The following is a 13,890-nucleotide window of genomic DNA, read 5'->3' as shown; positions in this document are numbered from 1 at the left end:
GCGGCGCGTCATATGACGCATTACGCGACAACGCAGGTCCAGAATATAGTCAAAATGTCTCCACCAACCAGCGGTCGGAACACAACCCCTTTCAGCAGGCTAAATAGTTCTGTTAAATGACAACAGAAGGGACAGGCAACAAGAACCATCAGTCAAAGAGGGGAGGGCTAGTTCTTCTCTACCGGGTTACATTGGGGCGCTACCGGAACTGATCGAATTGGTAGTCTACAGTGTTTCTGGATATTTCAGACCGAAGCTGGGGTTAGCATGAGAGCAGCACCATTTCGTAGCTCCGTTGTGGCCATTCCGCAACCAATCATGGCAGCCGCTCTTTATCGTTATTTTGGGCGGGGTGGGTGGCGGAGCCGAGCTGTTTTGCAGCCATCATTGTGTGGAGTTCAGTTCATCTCACTAGTTTTGTATTTGTCATGAGGGGTTGTTCCTAATGTTTCTATTTTAGCGAGGTCAAAAAGAGATCCCATTAGTGGCCTACTGATTTTGCTCGATTCTTTTTCTTTTTTTTTACACGATTTTTCGTTATCTGCAAAGACTAAACAGAGTATTGCGACTCTGTGTTTGTTTGTAAATAGAGAATGAACCAAAGAGAACTAATTCTAAAACAGTAAATACTTGGATAACAATCAATCAAATGGAGAGAGAAGCAGGCACGACGGATTACAACGGGGGCAAAGGCCTGCGTTAACTACCTTTCACTATCTGCAAAGAGAGAGTACTCCTAATAGAAATGAGAGGGGGGGGGCACCATTCAAAGCAGATCAGTGTGCATAAACACGAAAATGTTTTCACTTACCACGTACTTGACATTCGACAGCTTATGATATTTGGTATTAAAAAAACATTGAAATTCACTGAAAAAACCATAGGTTATAGACCATATATAGTTAGGAATTAGCATTTACAAAACCTTGAAAATTCACTGAAAAAACCATAGGTTATAGACCATATATAGTTAGGAATTAGCATTTGAAAAACCTTATTTTACTCACACAAAACCATTGAAATTCCATATATAGTTAGTTGCACTAACTATATATCGCGCACCCGCAATCCACTGCTGATCATGTCACATATTACATCATTCATGACATGGTCAGTGACATCACTGATGACATCACTGATGACATCTCAAATGACATCACTGATGACATCACTGATGACATCTCATTTGACATCAATGACCACATCACTGATGATATCATTCATGTGACAATACAATGCATCTCCTCACATTTTAATATAACCTCTGTTTCACCCAGTGTTAAATACAGAGTATAATTTTTGAAACCATTGACACACCAATACTAGTTACTACATACGTACTCACTGATTCCTACGTCTACACACACATTCACTCATTCACCCATACAATCATTCATACATACAATCACTCATCTTTACAACACTATCATATGCACTCATACACCTATACAGACACTCACACTCTGCCACTCATCCATGGAGTTACTCACACACCTAGTCAGTCCTGTAAAGAATCAATCACACTTCCATTTTCTTGTCTATACAGTTAAACATAGAGCACCTTACATTTTCAAACATATAGTAACACATACTTACTTTCTTATACAATCATTGATACAAGTACACATTGATCTGCACAGAGTCACACACCTCTCAGCCAGCCACACACACACTCAGTCTCCCATACAAATACTTGGACAATCAATCAATAACCCAAATAGTTAATCATATAGCTACTGATCAACACATGCAGTAGTTTACAGAACAACAGACATAATTATGCACAAATTAAGACAGTTTAGTCACTAACCCATGCACTCAGTGAGACACATTTAATCACTCACTCATACATTCAGTCATGCACCTACTAAATCCTTCGTCCAGACAGTTATACATCTACTCATTCTTCAATATCTAAAACATATTTAAACTTTACAGAAACACACAGTCACTGGATGATGTCATCAGTGATGTCATCAGTGATGTCATTTGATATGTCATCAGTGATGTCATCAGTGATGTCACTGACCATGTCATGAATGATGTAATATGTGACATGATCAGCAGTGGATTGCGGGTGCGCGATATATAGTTAGTGCAACTAACTATATATGGAATTTCAATGGTTTTGTGTGAGTAAAATAAGGTTTTTCAAATGCTAATTCCTAACTATATATGGTCTATAACCTATGTTTTTTTCAGTGAATATATATATTACTGTATGGCTACTCATTTAAACTTGGAGGCCCCTCTCAGAGAAACGTTACCGCCCCCTGATGTGGATGTTACTGCTCCGCTATCCCCTGTGAGGCACAAAAGCCAGAGATATTGTGGGGCAGATTTACAAGCCCCTTGCGCCGATTTTACCCCACCGTAGCATCACTTCTGTAAAGCAGCAGCAGCGCAAATCCTGCGCCATGGTGCGGGTACTTACAACGTGACGCAACTGGGAGATGCGTCATGTTGTAAAGCCCTGCGCCACATATAGGCGTTCCTGCGCAGGGGGGGGGGGCGTTCCGGCACAGGAATGCCTCCTAAAAGTGGCTGAGTGAAATCTACAAGATTTCACTCAGTCACTTTTGGGCCCATGCTGCGTCAAAACCCTGCGCCTGCTTGAAGCAGGCGTAAGGCTTGACGCAGCATTAGAAGAGTAGGCCCCCACCAGAGCATTGCTAGAGCTCCGTTGCTCTTGCGATGCAACTCCCGCAATGCGCCGCCTTTACGGCATAGACGTGTCACGCATCTGTGCCGTTTCTGCCCCATGGTGCGCCGCATTGTAAATGTGGTGCATCATGGGTGGCGGAGCTGCGGCGCACAATAACTGGAGCATCCTTCCCGATATGCAGGGATGCGCCAGTAATTGTAAATCTGCCCCGCATTTTTCAGGGTCACTTAGAGCCCCTTCCATGCCTCCCACCAGCAGTAGGCCTTCATCTTCTTTTATAGCGCCTGGAGGATACTGCCACACCCCAGACTGTCCCTCCCATGAGGGCCCACTGGTACCACATGCATAAACACTCATTGCTCTCTTCTTGGCAGTTGTGTCCTCGTGTCTACATTCCCACTGGAGCATATTTGAGATCATAGATGATGGAGACAGGGAAAGGACCAGATTCACATGAGCCTTTACCCTTCCTCCCCCAGCACCAAGGGCCTGAGTAATCCAGTGGGTAAAACCTAACGCCCCATAGGATGTATCAACGCGTCACTCCTCTCAGGAGCTGGGTGTGCCTGCTGCTGGATGCTAGCTACCACCAATGACATGAAATTGAAGACAGATAGTAAACTAACACAGCTTTGTGACAGAGAGACACTTTTGAAATACTAATCCATTTAACATTTAATCCCACAGCAATCTGTGAACCTGCATGGCATGGTGGAGGCCCACAACAGTGTCACCCTTACTGTGCGCCGGAATGGAGGTACGCTTGTGTATCGTGCTACTTGAAAGTTCAATCCTCAGTTTTAGCCATGTCAACCTAACTGCCATGTGTACCTACTATCTTCAGTCTGTGGTTTCATCATATCATGTCAACCCATGTGTGTAACATAGATTATTACACATGTAATAAAAATGCCAGTGCTGCAACTTATTTACCAACTGATGAAGCAAGGTCCCAGATTCAAACAGCCAGACATGAGGAGACAACGGGTGCCCTGATGCCGTGGACACGTGTGGTGTCTACCCAGGACCACCCTGGCATCATTGTTCATTCCTTGTGACGTCATTAAGTACTCAAATATATGCGGCTGCAGGTATTTTTTACACCAGCAACATTTTCAAATGATAACTCATTTTTTATTGATTTTTCACCTTCTCTCCACAAGCATCCCACGCAATTTGGCAATATTTCTTGTATTTCATTTCGCCTTCACGGTTCTCATTTTTTTTACTTCACTCACTTACTTCAGGCCTTGAGCAATTATTGGTCTTTCTACTGGACCTTGTTTTCCAGGTCATTTTTGTTAACTCCTTTGGGTACCTTAAGGGCCCATCTTCTTGTGACTGGGACCCCCGTATTTCTGTCCCTAGACACAGGATGCATCACTCGCCCTTCTGGACCGATGAGGTCCTTACCGCGTACTACTGCCTGGCAACACATTGTTTAACTTTTCTTTCCCCTTTTTCTTTTCAGTTCATGTTGAGTTACAGTTATGTAACTGATTTATTGGCCATGGTATTTCCATGTCCTGAGGAAGATCCTATGCTCTTCTAAGGATCGAAACGTCGTCAACTTCAGTACTCCGAACCTGTTGTAATGTTTACAATAATTCACACAAAGGCAGTGGTTCTTATGGATTGTAACTACACCCTTTTAGTTACGTTTCACACACACACAAATGTCTGAGTCTTTGAAGTCCAAATGGACTGACTTTTTTGTCTGTTTTTCCTTCCCACCCTATTGTCTGATATTGATGCCAATAAATGATGTATAAACTGTCGACTGGACAACATACATAGGTATCATTGCATTCCTATTGTATTGCTATGCGTATATGTTTTTTTGTGAGGGACCAATAGGGGCATATTATCAACAACTAGCGATATTTATCGCTAAATAAGCTTAGCAACATTTTTTTTATCGCCAAGCATCGCCGGATTTTATCGCAGAGATAACGTGCTATTAGCAACGTTTAGCTCCAATGCGATAAAATATCCGGCGATAGTGGCAAAATGCGTGAATAACGCTGGGAATCAAGCGATATTCACGCATTAACGCCAATAGGGTCTTAACCTGAATGTCCAACTCCCATTGGATATACAGGTCAAGAACTGGTCTGAGCAGGCGTTAGTTTTCAGCGATATTCACGCTTACCGGTAAGTTTTTTTATCGCTACGCCTGCCTTGCTAATCGGCGATAGCGAAGTTAGCAACTGCTTTCAGTCGCTAACAGGTTGGGAACGCCCACTTTGCATGTCATTAACGATAACTATCGCTGACACGCAAAGTGGGCCCCAAACCGCTCGCTATCGCCTACAAGCTGTCGCTAACTGATGTTAGCGACAGCTTGCTATTAGGGCGATTAAAATATCGCCGCTTTGCGGCCAAACATGGCCGCAAAAGCGACGATTTCATTTCCTCTGCTTTGGTAATATGCCCCAATATTTCCTAACATAAAATGCAAACATCAGCAGCTCATCGTTTTCTGTGTAGCTGCACTCAGCAGGTACTCCATAACGCAGGCAGAAGTAGGCGAAATGCAATAACATGCATTATTTCCTGATGTTGTTTGATAAGTTCAGGAAATCAATTAGCTAGTAAAGTTCAGTAACCGCTTACTTTTGAGTCAAGTGACAAACTGATGAGATGGAGACAATGCCCAATCTTGCCTTTCCGGTCTTTTCTATGAGATTTCTTGTCAAACATTCCTCCATAGACATGGCAGAAGTATTTATGGAATAAAAGTTAGCAGCCAGTCTGCCTCGTCTTGAATGCATGATGGACCACCACACACTTTTTGTTGTTTTTCGACGAGAAACAAAACGCAATGTCCATATGAATGATTGACACATATGTAACTGCAATCTGATCTGCACAACCAAATTAATCTACATTGATTGAAATGATATAGATACAATATATTCTGCTGTCCTTATGGGGAACAAATATTGATACATGTAGATACAGGGTCAGATGCATGAAGAAAGCGTTTTGCGATTTCCAACTTGCAAATACTTACAATTCGCAGTTAGGAAATCGCAAAATGGCATGCATGAAAGTGTGTCTGAACACTTTTTGCGATTCCTAGGGGATCGCATATGAGCGACTCCATGTATATTGGTGAGGTAGGTGGCAATTTGCGACCCCCTAGGGATTGCACAGTTCACGGTGTTGGTGGCCTGCTGGGGTCAGCAGAACACCATGTCTGTGATTACTTTTGAATGAAGCAATTTTTTTTTTCAAATGCAGCCCGATGTTTTTCTGTAACAAAAATTAAAAGTTTTCTTTTCATGTTTTAAGAGTAGGCAGCGGTCCGTGGGACCACTGACTGCTCTTAATAAACGCTGTAACAAATATTCACAAAGGGGAAGGGGTCCCTTGAGAGCCTTTCCCATTTGTGAATGAGTTACCACCTACTTAAAGCAGGTGGTAAAATGCGAATGTTTTGCGGCTGCATTTCTGTCACAAAGCACAATTAGCACAGGGTGCTTGAATATCAATGTTGGCAAGCTTACAGCTTCTGCAGGGCTGAGTGCTGATATGCCCTCCCTTGCGAACCGACATCGACAAAAGCACAGGGAAGAACCTTGTAGACCCGGTTACAATCAGTGGGAGATGGGAAATTCATCAGGTCATGCTGGCAATTACAAATACAATATCACTGAACGATGCTTTGTTAACTACTCTCAGCTGCTGTCAGTCACTCTGATACACACCTATTCATTGTTTTTTTCTCCCACCATGCCACCTCTGTTTGCACCCAGTCATATGCACCAACAAAAAATAGCAGTGGGTCACAGGTCTAACTAAATTATGTATCCTTCAAAACAATGTGTTCAAAAGCAAAACAGTGAGATCTTGCCAGGGAGACTCCTCAACGTGAAAGAGTTCCCATCAGTCCACCATCGAGACCGCCCTTCATCATCTGGGTACTCTCAAACTTTGAGGGTACTGATACCCATAACAGACCGGCAGATGCTATTAACCTAATCTGGGGTATATCAGTGAGACAAGGCTAAGATGTGAAAAAATGTGTCTCTAAAGGAACTGAATAGCAGTGCTAACTAGAGTGAAAGTGCATCAGTGAAAAATGCTCTAAAATTGGATAGTGATAGGGGAAAAAAGAACTTTTATTATGCACCCCTCCACTCCCAAATCAATAAAAACAGTGCAAATAGTAGTGTAACAAATAACTACCAATGAGAATCTTAGGTCGACATGTTTCTGCAGGATCACTGAAAGAATATCGAGGGACAGAATATCGACCATCAAAAATATCGTTGAGAAAATATCGACAGTCAAAATATCGAGTTTCTATCTACAAACAGGTAAGTACAAAAATATCGAGTTAAAAATATCGTTTACAAAAATATAGTTGTAAAAAATATCGTATTTACTAAAAACAGTGTTAAATTAAATTAATATTAATAATTAATTACTAAAATATACTTAAAATTACTTAAATTAACTTATAATAATTAATGAAAATTAAATAAATATTTTTTTATTTCATATTTATTAAACATTTATATAGTAATAAAATATAATTAAATATTACCCCAAAACTGAAAACTGACCCTGAACCCTAAAAATACCCCTTTACCCAAAAACTGAAAACTGACCCTGAACCCTAAAAATACCCCTTTACCCAAAAACTGAAAACTGACCCTGAACCCTAAAAATACCCCTTTACCCAAAAACTGAAAACTGACCCTGAACCCTAAAAATACCCCTTTGCCCAAAAACTGAAAACTGACCCTGAACCCTAAAAATACCCCTTTACCCAAAAACCCCAAACTGACCCTGAACCCTAAAAATACCCCTTTACCCAAAAACCCAAAACTGACCCTGAACCCTAAAAATACCCCTTTACCCAAAAACCCAAAACTGACCCTGAACGCTAAAAATAAAAACGATATTACTTCACTTACCTTAAAAACGATATTACTTCACTTACCTTAAAAACGATATTTTGGCTGTCGATATTCTGTCCTGTCGATATTTTCTCCAAACGATATTTTGGAGTCGATATTTTCTCCAAACGATATTTTGGAGTCGATATTATGTCTGTGTACCGTTTCTGCAGACACTCGGAGCCAAATGGTCTCCTGCTGCTTCCTCAGGACCATTAATTATACTGCTATATATATATATATATATATATATATTACCTACTGGCGATAGCCAGTAGGTATATATAGTTAGGATTTTTTTCCTATGGGATTTTTGAAAATTCTATGTCGAATAACTTTGGCGTTTGAGGACAGAATTGGCTGAAATTTTCAGGAAAATGGGGGTTTCGTCAAGGGGGGGCCGAGAAAAAAGGGGGGTCCCAAAACGTGTTTTTCCCATGCAATTTTCCATAGGGCGGTTGGCCTCACTTTTAGCCCGAACGGCTGAATGGATTTACACCAAACTTGGCAAAATTGTAGGGACTGGTAGCCCGATGTGCCTTTGCTATGTCTCAAGATATAGGCTCCAGTGGTTTTTACGAAAATTAACTTTGAAAAATATATATTGGGCTACATTGGGCTATATATATGTTGGAGCCCAAATGTAGCCCAATGTAGCCCAATGTAGCCCAATGTAGCCCAAAGATGGCCACCAGAGACAAAAAAAAACAAATGTAGCCCAAATATCAGCCAGATGTAGCCCAACTATAGCCCAATGACAGAATGTCCCAGAGTGTTCTAAAGAACAACTAGAGTGCTAACAGTCCTACTTATTACAAAGGTATGGCACACCTGAAGCCATCTTGATTGGAATAAAGTGGTAACTCTTAAAACATTTAATTTAAAAAGGAACAAAATGAGGGGGTTCATTTTGCCATAGAAAGTATGATTAGCGAATATATGACGAAATCCCGCATACCATCAGTCCGCAAAAAAATCCTGCATGTACTATTAGGCCGCAAATTAAAATAACGAAAACTTTTAGAACGAATATGCCTTTAGCATACACTGAACAACTAAACTACCCTAAACCCTAAAACACTACCCCCAGCATGACCCTACACTACACAAACAGTACAACACTACCCTAAACCCTAAAACACTACCCCCAGCATGACCCTACACTACACAAACACTACAACACTACCCTAAACCCTAAAACACTACCCCAGCATGACCCTACACTACGCAAACACTACAACACTACCCAAAACCCTAAAACACTACACCCCAGCATGACCCTACACTACGCAAACACTACAACACTACCCTAAACCCTAAAACACTACCCCCAGCATGACCCTACACTACACAAACACTAAAACACACCCCTAAACCCTAAAACACTACCCCCAGCATGACCCTACACTACACAAACACTACAACACTACCCTAAACCCTAAAACACTACCCCCAGCATGACCCTACACTACACAAACACTACAACACAACCCTAAACCCTAAAACACTACACCCCAGCATGACCCTACACTATGCAAACACTACAACACTACCCTAAACCCTAAAACACTACCCCCAGCATGACCCTACACTACGCAAACACTACAACACTACGCAAAACCCTAAAACACTACACCCCAGCATGACCCTACACTACGCAAACACTACAACACTACCCTAAACCCTAAAACACCACCCCCAGCATGACCCTACACTATGCAAACACTACAACACTACCCTAAACCCTAAAACACTACACCCCAGCATGACCCTACACTACGCAAACACTACAACACTACCCTAAACCCTAAAACACTACCCCCAGCATGACCCTACACTACGCAAACACTACAACACTACCCTAAACCCTAAAACACTACACCCAGCATGACCCTACACTACGCAAACACTACAACACTACCCTAAACCCTAAAACACTACACCCAGCATGACCCTACACTACGCAAACACTACAACACTACCCTAAACCCTAAAACACTACCCCCCAGCATGACCCTACACTACGCAAACACTACAACACTACCCTAAACCCTAAAACACTACCCCCAGCATGACCCTACACTACGCAAACACTACAACACTACCCAACACCCTAAAACACTACCCCCAGCATGACCCTACACTACGCAAACACTACAACACTACCCTACACCCTAAAACACTACCCCCAGCATGACCCTACACTACGCAAACACTACAACACTACCCTAAACCCTAAAACACTAGCCCCAGCATGACCCTACACTACGCAAACACTACAACACAACCCTAAACCCTAAAACACTACCCCCAGCATGACCCTACACTACGCAAACACTACAACACTACCCTAAACCCTAAAACACTACCCCCAGCATGACCCTACACTACGCAAACACTACAACACTACCCAAAACCCTAAACTACTACACCCCAGCATGACCCTACACTACGCAAACACTACAACACTACCCTAAACCCTAAACTACTACACCCCAGCATGACCCTACACTACGCAAACACTACAACACTACCCTAAACCCTAAAACACTACCCCCAGCATGACCCTACACTACGCAAACACTACAACACTACCCTAAACCCTAAAACACTACCCCCAGCATGACCCTACACTACGCAAACACTACAACACTACCCTAAACCCTAAAACACTACACCCAGCATGACCCTACACTACGCAAACACTACAACACTACCCTAAACCCTAAAACACTACCCCCCAGCATGACCCTACACTACGCAAACACTACAACACTACCCTAAACCCTAAAACACTACCCCCAGCATGACCCTACACTACGCAAACACTACAACACTACCCAACACCCTAAAACACTACCCCCAGCATGACCCTACACTACGCAAACACTACAACACTACCCTACACCCTAAAACACTACCCCCAGCATGACCCTACACTACGCAAACACTACAACACTACCCTAAACCCTAAAACACTAGCCCCAGCATGACCCTACACTACGCAAACACTACAACACAACCCTAAACCCTAAAACACTACCCCCAGCATGACCCTACACTACGCAAACACTACAACACTACCCTAAACCCTAAAACACTACCCCAGCATGACCCTACACTACGCAAACACTACAACACTACCCAAAACCCTAAAACACTACACCCCAGCATGACCCTACACTACGCAAACACTACAACACTACCCTAAACCCTAAAACACTACCCCCAGCATGACCCTACACTACACAAACACTAAAACACACCCCTAAACCCTAAAACACTACCCCCAGCATGACCCTACACTACACAAACACTACAACACTACCCTAAACCCTAAAACACTACCCCCAGCATGACCCTACACTACACAAACACTACAACACAACCCTAAACCCTAAAACACTACACCCCAGCATGACCCTACACTATGCAAACACTACAACACTACCCTAAACCCTAAAACACTACCCCCAGCATGACCCTACACTACGCAAACACTACAACACTACGCAAAACCCTAAAACACTACACCCCAGCATGACCCTACACTACGCAAACACTACAACACTACCCTAAACCCTAAAACACCACCCCCAGCATGACCCTACACTATGCAAACACTACAACACTACCCTAAACCCTAAAACACTACACCCCAGCATGACCCTACACTACGCAAACACTACAACACTACCCTAAACCCTAAAACACTACCCCCAGCATGACCCTACACTACGCAAACACTACAACACTACCCTAAACCCTAAAACACTACACCCAGCATGACCCTACACTACGCAAACACTACAACACTACCCTAAACCCTAAAACACTACACCCAGCATGACCCTACACTACGCAAACACTACAACACTACCCTAAACCCTAAAACACTACCCCCCAGCATGACCCTACACTACGCAAACACTACAACACTACCCTAAACCCTAAAACACTACCCCCAGCATGACCCTACACTACGCAAACACTACAACACTACCCAACACCCTAAAACACTACCCCCAGCATGACCCTACACTACGCAAACACTACAACACTACCCTACACCCTAAAACACTACCCCCAGCATGACCCTACACTACGCAAACACTACAACACTACCCTAAACCCTAAAACACTAGCCCCAGCATGACCCTACACTACGCAAACACTACAACACAACCCTAAACCCTAAAACACTACCCCCAGCATGACCCTACACTACGCAAACACTACAACACTACCCTAAACCCTAAAACACTACCCCCAGCATGACCCTACACTACGCAAACACTACAACACTACCCAAAACCCTAAACTACTACACCCCAGCATGACCCTACACTACGCAAACACTACAACACTACCCTAAACCCTAAACTACTACACCCCAGCATGACCCTACACTACGCAAACACTACAACACTACCCTAAACCCTAAAACACTACCCCCAGCATGACCCTACACTACGCAAACACTACAACACTACCCTAAACCCTAAAACACTACCCCCAGCATGACCCTACACTACGCAAACACTACAACACTACCCTAAACCCTAAAACACTACACCCAGCATGACCCTACACTACGCAAACACTACAACACTACCCTAAACCCTAAAACACTACCCCCCAGCATGACCCTACACTACGCAAACACTACAACACTACCCTAAACCCTAAAACACTACCCCCAGCATGACCCTACACTACGCAAACACTACAACACTACCCAACACCCTAAAACACTACCCCCAGCATGACCCTACACTACGCAAACACTACAACACTACCCTACACCCTAAAACACTACCCCCAGCATGACCCTACACTACGCAAACACTACAACACTACCCTAAACCCTAAAACACTAGCCCCAGCATGACCCTACACTACGCAAACACTACAACACAACCCTAAACCCTAAAACACTACCCCCAGCATGACCCTACACTACGCAAACACTACAACACTACCCTAAACCCTAAAACACTACCCCCAGCATGACCCTACACTACGCAAACACTACAACACTACCCAAAACCCTAAACTACTACACCCCAGCATGACCCTACACTACGCAAACACTACAACACTACCCTAAACCCTAAAACACTACCCCCAGCATGACCCTACACTACGCAAACACTACAACACTACCCTAAACCCTAAAACACTACCCCCAGCATGACCCTACACTACGCAAACACTACAACACTACCCTAAACCCTAAAACACTACCCCCAGCATGACCCTACACTACGCAAACACTACAACACTACCCTAAACCCTAAAACACTACACCCCAGCATGACCCTACACTACGCAAACACTACAACACTACCCTAAACCCTAAAACACTACCCCCAGCATGACCCTACACTACGCAAACACTACAACACTACCCTAAACCCTAAAACACTACACCCAGCATGACCCTACACTACGCAAACACTACAACACTACCCTAAACCCTAAAACACTACCCCCCAGCATGACCCTACACTACGCAAACACTACAACACTACCCAAAACCCTAAAAACACTACCCCCAGCATGACCCTACACTACGCAAACACTACAACACTACCCTACACCCTAAAACACTACCCCCAGCATGACCCTACACTACGCAAACACTACAAGACTACCCTAAACCCTAAAACACTAGCCCCAGCATGACCCTACACTACGCAAACACTACAACACTACCCTAAACCCTAAAACACTACACCCAGCATGACCCTACACTACGCAAACACTACAACACTACCCTAAACCCTAAAACACTAGCCCCAGCATGACCCTACACTACGCAAACACTACAACACAACCCTAAACCCTAAAACACTAGCCCCAGCATGACCCTACACTACGCAAACACTACAACACAACCCTAAACCCTAAAACACTACCCCCAGCATGACCCTACACTACGCAAACACTACAACACTACCCTAAACCCTAAAACACTACCCCCAGCATGACCCTACACTACGCAAACACTACAACACTACCCAAAACCCTAAACTACTACACCCCAGCATGACCCTACACTACGCAAACACTACAACACTACCCTAAACCCTAAAACACTACCCCCAGCATGACCCTACACTACGCAAACACTACAACACTACCCTAAACCCTAAAACACTACCCCCAGCATGACCCTACACTACGCAAACACTACAACACTACCCTAAACCCTAAAACACTACCCCCAGCATGACCCTACACTACGCAAACACTACAACACTACCCTAAACCCTAAAACACTACACCCCAGCATGACCCTACACTACGCAA

The sequence above is a fragment of the Lissotriton helveticus genome, chromosome 7 (genome assembly GCF_964261635.1).
Source record: "Lissotriton helveticus chromosome 7, aLisHel1.1, whole genome shotgun sequence".
Lineage (NCBI taxonomy): Eukaryota > Metazoa > Chordata > Amphibia > Caudata > Salamandridae > Lissotriton > Lissotriton helveticus.
The sequence above is the reverse complement of the archived record's forward strand: the minus strand, read 5'-3'. Positions refer to the sequence as shown.